Source organism: Orcinus orca, chromosome 13 (genome assembly GCF_937001465.1).
Source record: "Orcinus orca chromosome 13, mOrcOrc1.1, whole genome shotgun sequence".
In the NCBI taxonomy this organism is placed as follows: domain Eukaryota; kingdom Metazoa; phylum Chordata; class Mammalia; order Artiodactyla; family Delphinidae; genus Orcinus; species Orcinus orca.
In genome coordinates, this window is record NC_064571.1 from 37,392,838 (window position 1) to 37,413,754 (window position 20,917).

Below are 20,917 nucleotides of genomic sequence, written 5' to 3' on the forward strand. Positions count from 1 at the left end.
TGTGCCTCTCCCCCATGGGAGGTCTTTTTTTTTCTTTTTCAGCCACACCATGTGGCATGTGGGATCTTAGTCCCCGACAAGGGATCAAACCCGTGCCCCCTGCAGTGGAAGCACGGAGTCTGAACCACTGGACCCCCAGGGAAGTCTCCGGAAAATCTTTTAATGACTCCTCACCACCTTCAGAACATAAAGGCCAGACCCTTTAATGTGGTATCCAAGGCCTTCCTAGACGTGCCCAGTCAGACTCTCTGGGCCTGTTTATTGTTATTCCCTGCTTGCGATTTACGCTTCAGATCCGCACCCACATCCTCTGCTTTTTCTCACCTCCCCATCTCTGCAGCTCCATCTGCCTTTAATGACCTTGACTCACTCCCATTTACCCTAAAATCCATCACTACCTCCCTGTTTCCACACTGGCCAGGCTCTGTGGCCACTCGTGTGTGTCTGTTGTCACCCTGCGCATGTCTCTATTGCCACGTAACCCACTGTGTCACAGTGATGAGTTAGTCTACCCTGTGAACTCAGTGGGAGCATCTCTTGTTCATTTTGTATTCCTTGTACCTAGCATGCTACCTGTCACACAGTAGGTAGTGTAGATGGATTAGAGGAGAATATCTAGGACTGAAAGTCGGGAGATGGATTGTTGCAGTAATCAAAGTGAAAGATATTAGGGTCTTGACCAGGGCAGTGGTGGTAAAAATGGAGAGAAGGGGACATATTTGAAAAATATTTAAGAGAGAAAATTGACAGGACTTTATGTCTCATTAAATATGAGAGAAGATACTCTGAATCTTAAATTTCCAACTTAGACATCAGGGGTACCTTGTAGTTACCTTAACCATATTTAGGCATTCAGGAGGAGAAGCAGATTTAAGGAGGATAAAATTAGGACAATTTTAGATGTGCTGTGAGTTGGAGATGCCCTTATGATACCCAGTGGAGATGTCTAATAGGCAATGGGATAGAAATAGGCTAATTATATACTTTTATTGTTCAACCCAGGACCATTTTGAGATTGAAGCAGGGTGTTATTACTAATTATGCCAGGACAAGCATAAACTAGGAATGACCCTGACAAATGACAACATGTATGGTCTCTCATATATATAAAGGTCAGATATGAACCTCAAAGAGAAGGGTCTGGAATGTGATTATTGATTTATGAATCTTTAGCATACAGATCCCCTGAGAGTGGGTGAGGTTGCCCAGGGAGAATTGATAGGATGAGAAAAAGAGAAGAGGGAGCAAAACAAAACCATAGGGAATACAAACATTTAGATAGTGATTATCAACTGGTAAAATTTTTTCAAAACACCCATGTCTCCAAATTTTCCTGAAGATTCTGATATCCTAACTAACCATCCCCATTCTCCACTCACCTTTGTAATCTTCTCTGGTCCCAAATTGCAATAGGGGGTGATTTTTTTTTTTAAGTGCAGAACTGTAGGTTTATAGGTTGGTCAGAGGAAGAGGAGCCAGCCAAGGAAACTGCACGTGGACAGAGAGATAGGAACCAGGAGACTGACTATAGTTCAGCCAGAGTTACTGAAAGAAATGGTTGGAGGTGGTCATTAATGTTAAATGCTATAGAGAGAGAGGCTCAGTCATGAGAGGAACTCAGAAATGTCCATTGGCTTGGCACTTAGGGGGCACTGGTGCTCTTTTCTGGGGGTGATCAATATAGTTTTTCTGCAGAAGCCAGAGGAAGTAGGTGGGACTAAAGCTGTGAAGGGTAAAGACAGAAGTAGCCACCAACATTCCTGCAACATTGAAGCAGGGAAGGATTGTTTCTTGTTTTATAAGTGAAGAGAGAGAACATTGAGTCTGTAATTTATTGACTGCAGGACGGAGCCAGTAGAGAGGGCAAGGCTGAGTGTATAGGAGAGGAAGAAATACCAGTCTGCAGTCGTATTTAAGCTGTTTTACTCAGCCCCATTTTCTTGTCTGGAGTACCTATGCTGTAGGTTGAATGCCACCATTCTGTCCCAGTAGGAGTCACTGAGACTTTAAAAACCATCCTTCAGATGTCTATTTGGTTGGCTTGGGACCTAGATTTTTCTCCCTCTTTTTCACTAAAGACTCAAGATGGGAGCCTTTGAATAGAACATAAATGTATCTTCTAGATGCATTGATTTGCTGAAATGTCACTGGCAGAGTGTTGATAACCCATCACTAGATTTATGGGTTGATATGATTATGTCTTTGTTGATAGATTTAGAAACATACACTTCAGATGAACATATTCCTTTGGGACATATATATGTGTGTTTATGTGGTATTCTATGTATTAGAAGGAAAAGTGAGTTTTACACTGAGAGTTGATTTTTTTTTTCCCCTTGAGAAGCTCCATTAAGAAAAAAATGTTGAGTTTCAGAATAGAAACTGTTCCATTTTCTGATCTGCTACCTCATAGTAAGAAGTCCGTTGTAAGGTTAACTTTCTCGGAGAGAAGGCAAGGACACCAGCGAAAGGAAAAGGAAGGTTTAATTGCTCTGCAAAGGCCCAAACATGCTCTGAAAAGTAAAGATTTCAGGCTTAATGTGCATGGAACAAAAGGCCGTTGTGAACTGTGTACAAGAGTTGGTGAGAGTTTGTATTCTGCCCCTTTTTTCTGTGGGAGTTATTTCCTGTTGTTGACTAGAGTTCTTTATTTAGAACCACCTAGCTTCAGAATGCCTGCTAGCAAGCAGAAAAGTGTGTATTTAAAACATAGGCTTATTTCAAGACAATCTCTGAAAAAAAGTCACACTACCCGTGCACTGAGACAGCATCACATTCCCAAAGGTCAAGAGAGTGTGTGGGCTTTATTCCTATAACCCTGTATCGAGGGACACAAATAAGAGAGAAGCAGAATGCATTTGGTGTAGCAGTAAGTGGTCACCTGAACACCAAGTGAAAGATAGTTCACGGGGAAAGTGTGTTTCCATTGTTTTTTAAAACAAAAGAAAACAAGATTTCACTTTTTAGTGTTAAATGCATTATTTGGTATGTTAAGGAAGTAACAGGAAGCCTTACATATTCTGTAAGGAAGTTTTTATCCTTTCTAGTCAGGTGAGAAATATACCCCCAAATACTGGCTTTAAACCAATTATTCTCTTATACCTGCCTTGTCAGCTGGGCTTCCTATTAAAAACTTTGGTTACGGTAGCATCGTCATTGAATTTTGCAGTCTATTATTAAGAGACAGAGAAGACGGACAATATATCAAATGAGTAAAAGGAATTAAGTTATTACTGAAATAATGGGGGATAAATAAATGCATGAAATATAAATATTACCCAATGCTTTATTAATAGATATTAGAAATTGTGGGAAAAAACCTTACGAAGTTCTACTTCATGGGAACCATATGGAAGAAAGGGAAAAAATGTATTTTTTTAATGTGATGAAATCTAAAACAATAAATTTAAATTGTTTATTACAACATATTTGTTTGCTTTACATGTTTTTAAAAAGAAATTAAACTTTATAGTGTCTCTCCCTGATTCCAGTATTCTCCTCCATTTACGAAAGTCAACCACTTTCCTGAATGTTTTTTGTCTGTAATGTTTTTATTCTATAATTGCATACGTCTGTATTGGTAAACAATATGTAGTATTGTTTTGCATGTATTAAAATATTTTATATAAATGATATTATACTGTACATACTTTACAGCTTGCTTTATTTTACTCAGCATTGTGTTTTTGAGATTTAACCATGTTGATATTTGGTATCTTTAGTACTTCTTATCCACCGTAGTTTTCAAGTATATCAATTTATTCTCATCTTAATGAACATTAAGGTTGTTTCTGATTTTTAGCTATGACAAGCAAAGCTACAATAAACACTCTTCTATGTCTCCATGGGGAATAAAAACAAGAGTTTCTCTAGATTCTAGATTTAGCCCTTCTCATCCAGAATTCTTCCAGAGAATTAAACCCCAGTACCCTAAGGCATCTATTGTATGTAATGAATTATCTTCTGTCTAGAATGGTTCACGTGTTGGACTGGAGCTGGAGACTGATACCTGCTCCTAAGAGCCAGCGATTACGCCAATCTTTCTAATTCTTCAGTTCAGTTGGGAGGTTTGAAATCAGCCATGGTGGGTTATTTGCACCACAGAAATCAGCAAATTCTACAAATAAGGGCTTCTTTCCTTCTTTCCCCATTCCCCACCCACACACCAGCCAGTTGTTAAACATTTACCAGCACACCACTGGTTCTTACCTTTATACCACCATTGGGAGATCTGAGGAAATAGTCACTTGAATTCTTTTCTGTAGGGCTTATTTTCTTACGGAACCTTAGCTGAGAAAGACTGCATGTATGTGGGCAGGGTGTGTGCATCTCCAACTCCACTAGATAATACCACATTATCTCCAAAATGGTCAATCTGATAGCCGCGAACTAACCTTTTATAATTTGCATTTTTCTTATTGCTGATGAGATTGAGTATCTTTTCACGTATTTGTTGGATATTTGAGCTTCCTCTTTTACCCATTTTTCTGTTGGGTTTATATGACTTTTTAAAAATTGATTCAATTCTTTATTAATTCTGAATATTAATCCTTTGTTGATTATATGAATCACATATCACTCAACAGTCTTTAGCTTGCCTTTATCTTTATAGTATATTTTGTTTAATAGATGTTTAATTTTTAATATAATCAAAGTTATTGGTCTTTTTCTTTATACTCTGTGCATTGGCTGTCTTGTTTCTTAATAATCAAAGTCTCGGCAGGAAACAGTATTCCACTCAAGTGACTCAACTAAAGAGACTTTAATGAAAAAGTACTTTTGACAGAGAGACAAAGGTTGAGGCATGGAAGACCAAGAACTGTAGGAAGCTGTTATTATCTTTAGGTCTAAAGGGGAAAGGGGAGGAAATGGTGTTGCTAGAATCTGTGAGAGTTGGCACCCTGGACAAGGGGCTGCCTGCAGAAGCTGTGGTCTTGGAGGGATGGGTGATGCTATAACAGGGGCCCAAAGCAGGAAGGAGCAGGGAAGAAATACCCCAGCCTCTCTCCGCTCTGACCCACTGGTCTCTTTCTGGTGCCTTCCTGTTGAAGAATCCAGCTGGAAGCTAGTTGGCAAAGAAGCTTAGTCCATAGGGGTCAACATTTCAAGGTACGGGGCAAAGCAGAGGCAAGTAGAGAATGAATCTTAGGAGACAGACAGAAATCACACATTCCTTATCCTGAGCCTATAAACATATTTTCCTATATTCTCTCCTAAAAGTTTTAATGTTTTGTTTCACATATTTAGATGTTAGTCCACCTGAAATGTATTTTTTCTAAAAATGTCAGGTACCTCATTTAATTTTATTTTTCCGTGCAGGTAACCGGGTGACCTTTAGTCATTTATTGAATAGCCTGTTCTTTCCCACTGATCTGTAACCTCACCTCTGTCATATTTTATGCTTCTGTATATGTGTGGGTCTGTTTCTGCACACTCGATTCTATTCTGCTGAGCTATATATCCCTTGCCAGCACCACTCTGTTTTAATTACTAGAGCTTTATAATAAACCTTGATATCTGATGGGACACATCTCCCATCTTGTTCTTTAAACTTACTACAGCTATCTTTTGTCCTTTGCTATTCCAGATGATTTCTGGATTTGCTTTTAAAGTTCCATGGGTGGGGAGAGGGGCGCATTGGGATTTAAGTTGGAATCATATTTAATTTATTGATGAGTTGTGGGGAGAATTGATATTTATATAGTATTAAGTATTCTTGTCCCTAAATGGTGTATCTCCCCATTAATTCTGTTCTTTTCATCTGATGAACTTTTGGAAAGGTTTCTATTTTCTCACTTCTCATTTTTGGCTATAATGTGAAAATAGTAATTCTGGAGTCTTTATCTTTATAGCTGTTATTTTTTTTTAATCACTAAAACTAAGAGCATGTCTAACAGTTCTAAAGTGATAACGAATCAGGATTGATTAAAAATGAATGTCTGATTCATTAAAATTCTTTTCAACCTTTATAATTTGGGCTTTTTTTTTTTTTTTTTTTTTTTTTTTTGCGGTACGTGGGTCTCTCACTGTTGTGGCCTCTCCCGTTGCGGAGCACAGGCTCCGGACGCGCAGGCTCAGCGGCCATGGCTCACGGGCCCAGCCGCTCCGCGGCATGTGGGATCTTCCCGGACCGGGGCACGAACCTGTGTCCCCTGCATCGGCAGGCGGACTCTCAACCACTGTGCCACCAGGGAAGCCCTATAATTTGGGCTTTAATAACTTAAAGGAAAGTAAAAGGAAATATAAATGGTGTTGAAATTACCAATACTACTCCCACAAAAGCTATTTATCAGCCGTCCCAGTATGGACTATGCTGTCTTCTGTGTAATGAGGCCAAATGAATCACTGTAGTCAAAGTCAGGGAATCTGGCACTTTTTAAATGAGTCTTTTAAATTTGATGTGACTCATATGTATGTTTTCTTTGAAAGGAATCATCTTTAGGGACAATTAAATACATGCATTGTTTGAGCAAACTCGAGTTTGTAGAGTGTACATTTATTTGTAACAGAACAGAACGGCAGTGGGCGTCTATGCTATAGATGATATTCTCGTGGTATTTGCTGCCATCCACTCTCCTTTCTAAATTTGGTGTTACAGATTCAACTTCTGTTTTTAAAAAGGGAAGTTACATATAGCTCATTCACACTATTATTTTCTCCTTAAAAGCCAGTTTCTCTGATGATTGCCCATTTAAGGAGTTTCATATACCTCAAACAAGACTTCTCTAAGAAAGTAGTTTTGAAACAAATATTACTCAGCAAGATAAAATCTTTTGTTCAATATTTAGAGCATGTTTAGGAAAACAATTGACTAGTTACACAAGTGTATCTAATGTAGCATTGGTGTTTATCTGAGATGTTTGCCTTAGTTTCTTCCTACTTGACTTTCACTCTGCATTTCTGAAATTTTAAATATAAAATTTTTTTAATTGAAAAATACATATTTTTCAATTTAAAGCAAGTATTATTGGACAGTTGGATAATTTTGAAAAAGCCTTGTTTATTCTGGCAACAGGTCTTTAAAGAACAGTTCTGCGTTGGTGACTAAAAGAAAAGATAAAGTCTTACCTAAGTGTTACGTCTCCTCCGAAAACCAATAAAAATTCACAGTGGCAAAGAGCTGATTCATTTTTTGTTGTATGCGCTATTTCCATTTAAACTGTCCACATGTTTATTTTTAATGATACTTCATAGCCTGAACTTAGAGGTATTTCCTGGGCATCTATACACATTAAAGCTTTGACTTTTTTTAACTCCTCAAAGTAGAATTTCTACAGCTGAGACTTCAAAAAGTGGTTTAAATACGTTATTTACATTCCCGAAATCACCATACTTCTCTTAAATGACCTCTTTACTCACAGGTGATTTAAAGGTACACAATCTTAGATCGTTTCTACAATAGATATGAGAATGTGTATCACAGAAAATAGGATGTGAAGTTGGTTTTATATGCTTCTAAACTCCTCCGTGAAGGCAGTCCCCATTGTAGTCACCTTTTCATAGACTCTTAGTTCTGGGAAGGGGCTACAGAAACCCCTGAGCCCTAGTGCCTCATTTTGTGGGGTGTGGATGCGGGTCCCATGATGTCAAGGCCCTGATTCAGCTTCACTGCTGACTGGCTGAGGAACTAGACCCAAGATCTTCTGACCAACCACCTGTGTTCTTTTCACCGGAACCAGTGCTTATCCTAAATCTGTGACATAGCAGATTAAGAAACTAAAAAGTCAATGATTAATCATAGCTAAGAGATTTATTTGTACAAGATCTTCAAACTCCTACTCCAGGACTCTTCCTCTCACCAAGCTGGTTCCCAGGGACAAGGATGGTCTGGAGGCTGCATGATTTCTAACATTCATTGAAGTTTTCTAGGGAAGCCCGGAGTGCTGAGTACCTTGAGAAGAGTGTAAACTGCTCAAGAAGGGAGAATGGTTTATAGACAGGAAGTACAGGGTCAACCTGCAGAGGCCACCAGGAGAGTAGTGCCGTGTGGGGAACTGGGGACAAGGAGAGAGGTTTCTGAGAAGCACCCACCAAGTCTTGGCAGAGTGGCATCTGGCAGGAAGGGAGCACTGGAGTTGTCACCAGCCAAGGCCTTCGCTTTCCAGCTGAGAGAGGATGAAAGCAAGAGCTGGAGTCTCTAAGGAGGGCCGCTCCGAAGTGGACCTCACCATTTATCTGAGGATTTTACCGGAAAATAGTGGCAAATGAAGTAGGGAGGAGGCTCATGCTCAACAGATGCCATCTCCTCTAGAAATGGTTAGAAGGGACTAATCAAAAATGCCAGAAAAAAGAAAATGGTTTTAAGAGCATTTTCTTCCAATGTTATCATTAAGATTTTCTTCCAAATGAGGATTTAAATACTATCAGATTTTTAAGAGAGAAAAAGGCATGTATTGCTAACAGAAAAATGACCCTCTCCCAGAACATAAGGGGCAGTCATTGCAAAGCAGTCCAATAACAAGGAGGGAAGCTTTGCAAGAGCAGCCCCTCACCGGAGTTGAAGCTCTCTTCTTGTGAAGCGTGACTTCAGGGAGAGGCAGGAAAAAACCTGACACACGTAGGGCGAAGAGATGGAGAAGAATCTGCAGTAGTAGAGAAGTTAACTGGCTCCTTTGGTACCGTGACGTTTTAACTTGCTAGTGGCTGAAAAGTACTGAACCTGTCCATGCCATCTTTGTGAGAGTGTTTAGTTTAACAAATCATCGTATCCTGTATCAACTCTTTGATAATCAGTTAGGTGATATGAGACGTCCAGACTTTATTTTGAAGATTTATTAATAGATTTCAGTGATCAGTGAATGGGAAGTCCACATTCAGTTAGGATCTCTGTATTTTCCACGAAAAGATTATTTAGCCCAGCTGGCTGTATATAATGTGTTTAATAACTGAAACGTTTATTGAGGGGGTAGGGGCATAAGACCAATATTTCCAAGGTATATAGATGGATGATTATTACCAGTATTTCATGTGGAACTTGAAAGGTGAAATGTAATAAAGGAGAAAGAATGAGCTTGAAAACTGTCCTAAAGTCTTTCTCAGTTTATGTAGACAGCTTGTCCTTGTGTCAGTTCTTTGGTGCATACTAATTAAGTGCTAAAAGTGGCCTTCAGTTAGTGCAGTAGTCTGGTTGTTTGCAAGATGTGAGGGCACAGAAACTTTCAAGAGAAGCAGTGAAGTGCAAACTAGTACCCAGAACTACAAAGCAATGTTGAGAAGTACCGCTCTGAAATTAAACTCATGAGTATTTTTAAAAATTACCATCACAGTTCTATACTTACAAAAGCAGTATTTCTTTTCTCCCTAAACAGGTATGTTCCTGATAGTTAAATGTGGATGACTGGCCTAATTTTTTGTATGTGAAAGTGAGAGGGAGAAGCTCCTAACTCTAAATCCTGAGGGTAGGATTATTGTAAATGGACTTTTAAATGTTCCAGAGAGTGAAAGTGTGAAAACCACACTTATGTGTTCACTAAGCACTTCTTGTTCATTTGCTAGGAATAAACTATATATATATATATGTATGTGTATGTGTATATATATATATATGTATATATATGTGTGTGTGTGTGTACACACATACTTTTTTTTTTTTTTTAAATCATGCATACTGAAGGGAGTTGACTTCAAAAGCTCAAGGAGGGCCTTTCCTTAGCCTCATGGTGTTGGATTCCCAGGACCAGGCAGAAATGGCTCTGCTGGCCTGTGGGGGACTTGGCCCCAGGGGAGGGGGCCATGAACCACCTGGTGTGGGACTACATCAGCAGCTGTTGAAGCTGCCACTTCATCCTTTGACTTCTTGGTACAAGATGCCAGAATCTAGAAGTGGGGGAAGGGGGACTTATATATAACATGTGCACGGATAAGACATTTACCTTCAAAAGTGTGGAAAGGTGAAAAACATTTTCCCCCATAACTTAGATTGCTTTCCTAAGAACTCAAACCTTTACTGAGCACACACAGAATACGTACTTTAGCAGAATCAAGCGTCCACTCTGAAGACTTAAAAATTGTCTCTTTGATCTTAGTTCTTTTGGTAATTCATTTGCTAGAAAATATCCAAGCGTCACAAAAATTGTGCAAGTCTAACTTGCTGCTCACTTCAATTCATGAATAACAGTTTCAATTTATTTTAATTTCAACAGAGCCTCTGGCCTCTGCTACAGAGATATCACAGGAAGAGATTACTGCAGCTTCTATTTCAATGGCTTCTCCTTAAACTGAGCGCTGAAAGTATAAGTGAGTGGGTTGTTAGGAAACTGTTGGTAGGTAGTGTCCTCTCTGAAAGGCAGAACTCTAGAAATGAAAAATATCTTGGCTTCACGGCAAAATGTTTGAATATTATGCCACCCAGGCACAAACTGAACAGGACTTGCTGAGGGCCCTGAGCACTACTTCCACGATGTGTAATTTGGAATGCCACTGTAATGAAACTTTCCAAAGATATCCACAAATAATTAGCTTCTGTCATTGGTTATACTTAAAGAAAAACCTGTGTAACCTTTTAATTATACTGAGGGGCCAGTAAACACCTTTTTCATTCCCTTGAAAGATAAAACAAGAAACATTGTTCCGTCTACCAACATTTTAGCCCAGGTTTAATTTCAATAAGATCATCGATTTGATTGATAACAAATCATTACTGAACAGTTCCAATAGGTGTAAACTTGTCTTGATGTTAACGACTTATAGTCACCTTTTTTTGTGTGTGTGTGTGCGGTACGCGGGCCTCTCACAGGCTCCGGACGAGCAGGCTCAGCGGCCATGGCTCACGGGCCCAGCCGCTCCACGGCATTTGGGATCTTCCTGGACCGGGGCATAACCCGTGTCCCCTGCATCGGCAGGCGGACCCTCAACCACTGAGCCACCAGGGAAACCCTATAATCACCTTTATGTTAGGTCTTAAAGCTTTATTATCCTTAAACATAACTAGTATAGTGGACTATTAAGCTCCAAAGAGATCTGAGACGATATTGATTGGGGTGGCAGCCAAAGTTTTAAGGTGCCTGAATTACTTTTTGTAACATCTTTACACTGAACGCGCATGTAATTTTTAAAATAATCATTAATTTTCTAGGGGAGCTCTCCTTTCCTAGGGCTTTAAAATTCGCACCGTACACACAACCTCTCCCAACTAGTATAAATTTACCTGCTAAATGTAAGTAGTTCAAGAAAGGAGAGAGAAAAGGCTAGCAATGTGAAACTGCGCCTCGGTATCCCCTGCGTATCCAAGCCTGGCTTGCCTACCTGCGTGGGCTCTGCCAGGGTAGGCGGCCGGCTGCCGGGTCTGCACCACGGCCGCGGCCTGCCACGAAGGATGCAACTCGGTTCCGTCCTGTTCCGAAGGTACTCTTGACTTGGTGACCCATTTCAAGTGTTGGGCTGAGGCCACTGCACGCAAAGGGAATTTTCTGTCCCCAGCTCCAGCTGGAGCCCCCACCCATCCTGTCATTCGGACGTCTCTGCGGGCCACTCGTGCGTCCTGAGACTGGGGCATCGGAGAGGGTCTCAGCTGCGGGAGCGCCGCCCCCGCCCTCCCGGAACGCCTGTCTCGAAAGCTCCGCTGGCAGCGTGAACGCCGCGCCTTGGGGTCTGATTTTCTCTCCCCCCATTTCCCCCCGGGACCCTGCCTGCCCGGCTAACCGGCCCCAAGTTGCAGAATAGCTCAGATGCTTGTCATATTTGCGGTCGCGCGACTCAGCGGGCTGTGCGCGCGCGGCTCTCGCCGCCGCCTTTGTCACTAGCGGCTCCGTCATTTGCATGAGTGGTGTGAGGGGATTCTTGGTGGTTAGTTGTGGTCCCCTGGCCGGAGTGTCTCTTTTCTTCTCCCCTGCTCCTTAAGCCTTCCCTTAAGAGAAAATCAAGGACGCCCCGGCTGGGAAGGGAGCCGTGGGCGGCGCTGCCACCCGGCGTCTCGCGTGCTCCGCCTGCCCCTTCCTGCTCCTGGGGCGGCCGGGGCCCCGCTAGGCATTTATCGCGCCTCCCGGGACCTCCGGGGGAGGGGGCGGGGCCCGGCAAGAGGCGGGGCCTGGTGGCCGAGGGGCGGGGCGGGCCGAGGGGCGGGGCCTGCTGAGCCCAGCGCCCGGAGCTCGCGGGAGGCTCGCTGGCCGCACGTCACTCCTGCACAGCGAGTGCTGGAGCACTAGCTGCCGCTAGCTCGGTCAGGGCGCCCCCTCCGCCCGCCTCCCGCTTCCTCCTCCGCTGCCTGCCGCCGCCGCCTCCTCCTCCTCCACCATTGTATAATGCTCCGAGCGCGCAGGCAGAGGACGGCGGAGTCTTAGCTTCGGTCTCGCCTCCAGCCCGCTCCTCGGAGCCACCCTCGGGCCCCCGGAGCGGGGGATTCCGCATGGAGCGGGAGTAGCTTGAGGAGTGGGCAGAAACCCCTCCTGATGTGTTAGTTCCCAGGTGGAGCTGCATGTGGTAAGTTCTCCCGGCGCCGGGTTGGAGGGGATTCTTGGATGCGCTGGGCTCCCGGTGGGTGGGGGCGGCGTTGGGACCTCGCCAGGGCCGGCTGAGCCGGGAGGGCGGAGGAGGGGCCCGGGCGGCCGCGAGGGTCGTGGGCGCCTCGGCGGGAGGGACCTGGGCTGGAGCAGGTACCGGGAGGAGCGCTCCCTCCGGCTGCTTCCCTGCCCCGCTCCCTTGGACCCCCGGGGCCAGCGCCGGGGACCCCCAGCGTTCGCGGGCAGATCTGCTGGGGGAAGGGCAGGGGACGGGCAGTCACGGACCGGGGTCAGGAGGGGGTCGGGAGCTAACCAGAACCCAGCGGTGGGGCGGAGGGAGCTTGGAGCTGTCGCTTTTACAGCTGGGATATGTGTGCGTGTTGTGGCGGTTGTGTTGTTGTGAACGTGCGAGACTTTTTTTTTTTTAAGGCTCGTATTGCTGGCGCGAAGGCTGCTTCACTCTTGAGTTCTGTGGCCGGGTTTGCATCCAACTTGCTTTAGTGTGTTTCTGTTAGTTTCCCTGTGTTTTAGCTTAAAAACGTACCTCTCCACCCTCTTTTCGCCCGTACCCAAGTGAATTGATTTTGAATGTGTATGTATGTTAAACTTGATGTCTCATTGGTTTTTAAGTTAGAAATCTACAAGTCATCTTGGTCGTGACCGCCTATGACTGAAAGGGAGGGGGCTGAGGGGAGCCAGCTGTCCCAAGCCCTGGACTTTGTACCATTAAGACAGGGTGCCGTCAGAGGGCCACTGCATCGAGAGAAAGATCATAAATTGTTTTTTTTCCCCCTTGGCCACGAGTTATCTTACTTTTAGCAGAAGTAATAGTAATAGATTGAGATTAGAGTTCTGTGTTTATCCTTAAATTTCTCAAAAAGATTAGATATAATTTGTTTTAGAATAACTTTTTGCTTTCAAGCTGGTTAATTTCAGGATGTTTCAGGAGGTGGAAAGGAAGTTTTTACAGGCACTGAGTGGGGAAGGACAATCATCAGGGCGAGACATCCAGCCTCAGACCATACTAGTTTTAATTTTAATTAAGTCGGGCAGCCTCATTTGGTCTTAAGGAAGACAGTATATGTTTTCAAGCTTTGTTCATGAAATATACTGTTTGATTTCCCAATATATGTCAAGAAATGTACATAATGTGTGTAAAGAGCCTAGAAGTTGTAGCCAATAGGATCCCTGAGGCCTTAAGTGTTCAAAGTAGCCTTTTATAATTAGGGACTAGTCTCTGACAAGAGTGAAGTGGGCTCTTGGCTGCACTCAACCCCTGGAGGACAGTCCACCTGATTGCCTCTGGGTTGTTTTGCTGATGGGGGGGGTAGTTGTTCAGCTACTCAGAAGGCGTATCTCACCCCTAGAGTTCCTCCCAGTCCTCCCCCTTTTTATAGCCGTCTATTCTGATTTGAGTGTAGTAGGGTGTGCTCTGAGGATGAAAATACCCATCCTCAGATCCCTGCTTCTGGCACGAGCAAGAAGAGCTCATTCATGCATCTCCGCTTTCCTGTTCATTTTAGCAATTTCTTCGTGGAAAAACGACAAAAAGAGAGATAAATGTTAGAAATTTTCCTTTAGCTTTATTGATTTACTTGGAAATATCATATGTTAGTGTAAAGTTGTCTATGTTGTTCATCAGGTTTGGAGCGCTTTAACATAATTTTTATTTCTTTCCTCTCCCCTAATTAAAATGTGCATAACCATGTTGCTGTCAGGTGAGAAATCTTATGAAATGGATTTGACAGCCTTTCTTTTTCTTAAACATTCAGCTCTGTTCCTTGTGTTTTTACAATAGGTGGGAGAGAAGACTCACATTTTATAATACCAACCAAGTGTACGACACGAGTGTCCTAGGGAACAGTTTTATTGTCAGGCGAGTGTCACAGCTTCTTAGGTAACAGCTGCTCCGGCCTGTTTCCCTTAAAAAAATTAGAAAGGGGTACTAACTCAGATTTAGAAAACCTTTAGACTTCTATTTGCTGAATTGTCCCCTTGAAAGCTTTTTTATTTAATTGAGAAGCTGAAATATAAATTTTACCCATTTGCCATGCACTGAATTATTAATAATGAGATACTTAGTATATATTTTGATATTTTAAAACTCAAATTTGTGTAGCAGCTGATAGCTTTTGGCATATGCTATTTTAAACAGTGTTCCAATGACAGAATAAAAGTTACAATGCTACTTAGAAAGGCGCACACACACAAAACAGATAAAAAACATATAAGGGGAGGTTGAAGATATATACATATATACAGACATACAAATACATAAAGATTTTTTTCTGTCAAAAATTAAACTGACAGAAAATAATAAATAAAAATAAAAGCATACTTCAAATTATCAGTAGCAAATTATACCAAAAGTTTGCCCTTGGTCAAAATATTTTACTCTTTAGCTATTTAAGAAAGTTAAAAGTTACAACAGAAACCCTTAGAGGTTTCTTTTGCTGTGGTTCCTTGTTAGAGAACACTAGTAAAAGCATGCAGCTTTATTTTATATTTTGTTTATGTCAATAAAAAACAAGACGACTTTGTCAGTATTACAACAGAGATTTTTAAAATGTATAGGTAAATATGGCATTTAGGAGTGTGAACTTTAATTCACTTGTAGAACTTCTTGAAATTTTGTTGCTATAGAAATTTCATATTTACTGTTACGGCCTATCCTATAGGAGATAGCTGCAGTTGCAGTAGTTTCTTGCCAAAGGAGAGAGGGAGAGGGGGCAGAGAGACGAGAGAGAGGTGTCTCTGATTGCTGAGTGCAAAGATCAGGTGTATGCTCAAGGCACCAGAGGGCAAGCTCCAGTTTTAAGTGAAAATGGCCTTGAAATAAGGGTAACAGCTACTTTCATAGGTCTTTCCATTAATCAACACTGACCAGCAGAACACGAACATCTAAAAATGCAGTGGCCACTGCATATGCACATATCATATATTTTCTACTGACTGTTAATAATTATTCCTTAAACAGTTGGCCGAAACCCCCAAGCTAGGACTCCTGCCTAAGAAATGGGTGGATATTTAATGTAGTTTCAATATTCTTGAAGGAAAGAGCAACTAACCAAAGTTAGTGTATCTTTTAAACGAAATTATTGTCTCCAGTGGCTAGTGCGGTTGGTGTTAAAGGCAAACTTGTGCCCTCCGTGCAGATGCTGGGAAACCCTGTGAGCAGCACTGTCCCCTGGAGCGCCCATCACTCATTGTGTGGAGCAGTGTCTTTCTCCATGAGCACTGTGTGGCAGTTCATTCTTTGTATGAATCTGTGAATGGCATATGTCAGGCCAATAAGACGACATTCCTATTCTGGGTAATAAATAGATGCCTTGTTTTGTTTTTTTTTTTTCCTTGAAGATCATGAGACAAACAAAAACATGCATGGCTGTCTAAAAATTTTCTTTGAAATACAAATAAAAATTTCAAAATAAAAACATCGCAATATCTTTGAAAACATATGATTCCTAATAGGACAAAACAGATGCTTATCATTTAAACAAGCACCACATAGAGACAATGAAAACTCCCTTTTGGAAGGAAATTCTGCTGTCTTTGTGGTCTGAGGGCTGCTGAAGCTGGAAAGCCTCCTTCGTCTCCTCTCAAGATCTCCCGTCCCTCCTCTCAACTTAATTGGGAATCCCTGCCAGGATTCACTGAAGCAAACCCCACAATTTGATGTATCTATCTTAGCAACCTGGGAACACAGAAGCTGTATTCCGCACCAACTGCAGCTTTCAGTTCAGAATGGAGTCAGCATCTGCTCTCTTGTCTGGCCTCCTCTTACACTTGCACGCCGTGTGTCCAGAGCTGGCCCTGCCCCTGAGCAGGGACGGCAGAGGAGGGCTGAGTGTGCCCGTTCGGCGCCGCCCCGAGTGGAGTGAGCAATGCGGATGCGCGGGGTGGGGGCCGGAGGGAGGAGAGTGGAGGACAGCTCTGGAGCCGACCGTGCAGCTGCTACAGCAGGTCTGACTAGTTTTAGGTGCCCAAAGGCAGCTTTGTTTCTCCAGTAACTCCAGGTAGCAGCAAACCTCAGCTCTTAAAACGAATTCATGTCTGAATTACTATCTTTCTGTCCCTTTGCAAAAACCTGTAGCTTTGCAGAGTTGCTATTTAATTCTAAGCTTTTTTTCCTTTAAAAACCTTCATAGGTGGTTAACTGAAAGCAAGACGATAAACCAGGCATTTTTGTGCTTCTAAGGAGTTTCATGTAGAATAGTGAAGGGGAAGGAATTCTCACTCTTCAGGACACACACACACACACACACACACACACACACACACACACTCATTCACTCGTGTTTCTAGCTGTCTGTGTGAACCTGTTGAACAAAAGTAAAAAGTATTACTTGATCATGCCGTGGTAAGAAAATTAAATAATGAAGCGTTACTTGCTGCAAATCAACCTTTAGCCCCTTGCTCTGCTCTCCTGGCTGACTGCTTATCATTCCACGCCAGCCGCAGCTCCCGGGCTTCAGGCAGGCCTGCTGGAGTACCCCACCCTGGTGTTTAGAAGTGTTGAGTTAAACTCTGGGAATCTGAAAGTCCCAAGGTCATCTCTGCACCAGAACAGGTTTGCATAAAATTCTAGCCACACCAATGAGATAACGAGGTGGTGACTGTTTTAATCTGATCCTCCCTTAGTGGTTACCCATTTTACAATAATACATGATACAGATTTGCTTTTCAGATTTCTTTCCCTTTTTGAGGAGGGAATCTCCATGTATGTGTGTACTTCTCTGTCTTCTCTGCTGTCGTAGAAAACCCAACTGGCAGAGGAATTTGAGCACCATGCGTGGTCCGTAGCTGATGAAGAAATTTTTGCGTTGCCTCTGTGCTTGTCACAAACCTGGTGATGGTCTTTTCTGAACAGTTTTTTAAACAGACTGCTTTTAAAAATATTTTTATTATGGCCGGAAATATAAAATAAAATAGATTTTACCTGGTGTTGGTTGTTAGCTGTCTAACAGTAGCTGGTTAACAAATTCAAAGCGTGGATTCCTCAAGTGGCACCTGCCTTCTTGCTTCTGAAGCCCCTAAAGATAGGCAGGATGTTCAGGGGTGGCAGTGGGGTGGGTTGGAGGCAGGTCTCCTTAAAGGGCCTTGAAGATCATAGAAGTTGAAGTTCTGACAGGTAGTTTCCTTAGAAAATAAATATTTATTACATTCAGTGTGGTGCTCTGATTAATTTTATTGTATTTGACTAAATGGCTTTGTGTAAATAAAGTTCTGTGGGTCATTAATTATCAATACCCAGAAGTCCTTGGGAAGAAATACTTTTATCTCAAAATAGCCCCAAAATAATTATTTTAAAAAATGAATGGCTGCCATCTTTACTAAGTATCATTCACTGCCCTCAAGCATAGTTTGTATCCTCATTTCCTTTTTCTACTTTGTGAATTATTCAAGTATATGATATAAAGTTTAAATTGTCTTTGTAAAACCTTAACAGGAGCCTGCCTAGTTCTTAGAATTAACTAAAGTAAACATTCTGAATATGTACGTTGCTTATATGAAACAGATATTTACATAGTAGAATAGTTATCGCCTCCCCTTTACGCATCTCTTAAGTATATGTCTTTTATCATGTACCTTAAACTTTTATACCCACATGTCATATTGTAAAAATGTGATAGTTTTCTTTTAAGGAATCCAGATTTAGACCATACAGTACAGTGTTTAGATTTACTCAGTGAGTAAATAAGTAAATAAAGAATATTTATCTGGTTTTCCTCTTTAGTTTGCATGTGAAAGTTAAAAGAAATATGTTCTGTATTTGTGAGGAATATAAAGCATGTCTTCTTTTAAGTGATTTTTCACAGTAATAAAGCATTCCCAATTTGAAAACAAAGATGATTAAAAACTAATAATAACCTGTAAGAAACACTTTCATAAAAACACTTCCCGACGTAGCATACTTCATTTTTGTTAGTTTTATTCAGTGGCAAGTTAGTTGGCTAACAAAACCTAGATGGTAATCTTTTGTTTTAATTAAGATGCAATTTTATTTTTCACAGATTTGTTCTAGAAAATTATGTTTACCTGTTTTAGTATGACTGTTTTATGTATCTGAGAGCGCTCTTTAAAACAACAACAACAAAAAACCAAAACACTGCCACATACTTTTGGCAAAGCATTGCGTTTCTACCCTAAGCTTTTCCCCTCTGACCTTGTTTATGAAGGGTCTCTAGTGTGAGAGGAAAAACAAGGTATCTTTGGAGAAAAGATGGTACAGGAGGGTTGACACCAGAATCCCATCCAGGCAATTACAAGTACTGGAGAAAAAAATATTTTCATTATGCATGGGAATGGGGGTGGGGTGAGGCTGGCTAGCCTTTACTGGGACATAATCTTAAGGGAAAGAAATTAAAATCTAAGAATTCCTTCCTTTAATGATAATGAGGCTTTAGATTCAGCATGCTAAAGATGTGTTCCTGACACCAAATTAGTGTGGACTAGCATCATAATTTTAATGACTACAATAATATATTATTTATAAAAATAACATTATAATAGTTCATGTTTGCCAAGTTTCATATGGAAGGATTGGTGGTAATAGTTCATGTCTTATGAACACTGTTATTGAACATACAATATCATAGAACTTCAACTTGTAATTTGAATAGGAAGAATTCCAGCAAGTTATACAATCAACTTGCTTCATTATCTCTTTAAGGTTACCTGAGTTACACTTTACGATTAAAGCGGCTCCTCCCCAATATTCTTTATGAAGTTTTCCCAAATAACTGCCTGAAACCATTTCTGTTCAGTGTGGAGGTAATTTCCTGTTATTAAGAAGCAATAGGATTATTGAAGGCTTTTCTATCCTAGTAAAATTCCTACTGCTAACCTTGAGAATCACCTTAGGATGCCCCCACTGGAAATTCTGAACTGCTGGCTTCTCCCAGTCCACATCTTATCACTCGGGTTGTATGTTTGTTGTTGTGTGTTTGTTCTCACTTCAGGAGTCCTCCATGGATTTTTTAACCATGGTTTTGGAAACATCAGTGTTACTTATATACAGACAACAACCTTTTTTACATGTACTATTTCCAGATTTTGAACCATAGCATAAAATAATTTAGTTTGGTCTTTGCGGGGCTCTTGACTTGCTTAGCAGTGTCCTATGGAGACCTGAATTTGGGAACAATCTTGGAAATGTGCATGCTTTGAGAGATCTCTAGTTAGAAATTGCAGTGAATAACCAGACTTCAGGAGTGCCTGTTGCTCTGCTGCGCCTCCTCGTGGTTAGATGTGATATGCTCTTACAAAGCTTAAGAGGAGTCTCCACTTGTACTGGGCGTGCTTGTTTACATAGAGCATTTATAGCTTTCTTCTATGTAAAATAACCTATCAAGTTAATATAATAGTTCTCGCTAAGGGTGTAAATAGTTTATCGTGCTTATTTGATTTTTTACTTTGTAGAATTTTAAAAGTATGTATGGGTGTGTGGGGGGGGTGTGTGGGGTGTGTTTTACCTTTTTCTTATGGAAAATTCCCAACACACTCAAACTTTAAAGAGAAGAGTACAATGCATCCCTTGTGCTTATCACCCGGCTTCAACAGTTATCAACATTTTGTCAGTTTTGTTTCATCTTCACGGCCGTTTTCTTCTAGAACATTTTAAAGCAAATTCCAGGCATCGTATCATGTTATGTTTTTGTTAAACTTAAGTTTAGAAACTGTATAATTCGGCTCAATCTTTTACTTTAGGTGTGCAGTGCTTTTAGCCAGACTTGTTAGGTAAAATAAGAGAATTGTTGGCATTCTCAGTATCTTTGGAAGAGGTGACTGGTGTCCCTAGCTTCCTAAGAGTTAGGTTTAAAACCTAAAATTCCCAGCTGGCGGAGGAACCAGTAAGACAGGATATTAGAAACATTTTCTAGTACTTAACAGTTACATTCTAAAAAGCCCATGTTTCTTTCCAGATGTTTATTAACAAGGCTGTAATTTATTCCAAAGAAATATTCATTTGAAACACTCTCTCCCAGAATTTGCCTACTAAATGAAATTAGTTGTCAACATTTTTAAACGTCCTTTTCTTTTTCCAAGAGAAAATATGATGTTTGACAAACCAGCAGCGTCAGAAACCGTCTTCAATTTAATAGAAGTGTGTAAAAATCCTGAGAGGGAAAGCTAGAGTTTCTTAAAATGTAGACTTGAGGAAGACATCCCCAAACCGTAAAAGTTGTTGTTTTAATTGACTTCGAGGTTGCCTTCCTGGCTTAATTTATGTTTGTCTCCCAGGCTTTAAGACTCTGTCAAGAAAGCAAGGAGGATTGTTCGCGGCGCCCCGGGTCCAAGTGCAGAACCTGATCGCGGCTACGCGGCCGTGCAGTGCCTGCGGCCGAGCCCGTGTCCCCCGCGCCGCCCGGAGAGCCCGGGGAGGCGCCGCGGCGAACAGTGGTGTCGGGTTACAGCTTCGGAGCCGCGGCGAGCGCGCCTAACTGGCTTGATCTAGTGACTGGCTTCATAATTACATT

General features: G+C 41.6%; 1 protein-coding gene across 4 annotated transcripts in view; it reads left to right on the forward strand.

Annotated features, from left to right (window-relative positions):
• SERTAD2 (SERTA domain containing 2) overlaps positions 1-20,917 on the forward strand; it is a 113,236-nt gene that overhangs the window by 79,025 nt on the left and 13,294 nt on the right. Inside the window, exon 1 of one of the 4 annotated variants that reach the window (XM_033407205.2) lies at positions 12,089-12,417. The exons of 2 other annotated variants lie outside the window; for them this stretch is intronic. The gene's annotated coding sequence lies outside the window, so the exon portion shown is untranslated. Of the gene's footprint in view, positions 1-12,088; positions 12,418-20,917 lie in introns of those variants that run through there. One more of the 4 variants, XM_004280627.3, reaches the window with a different exon arrangement.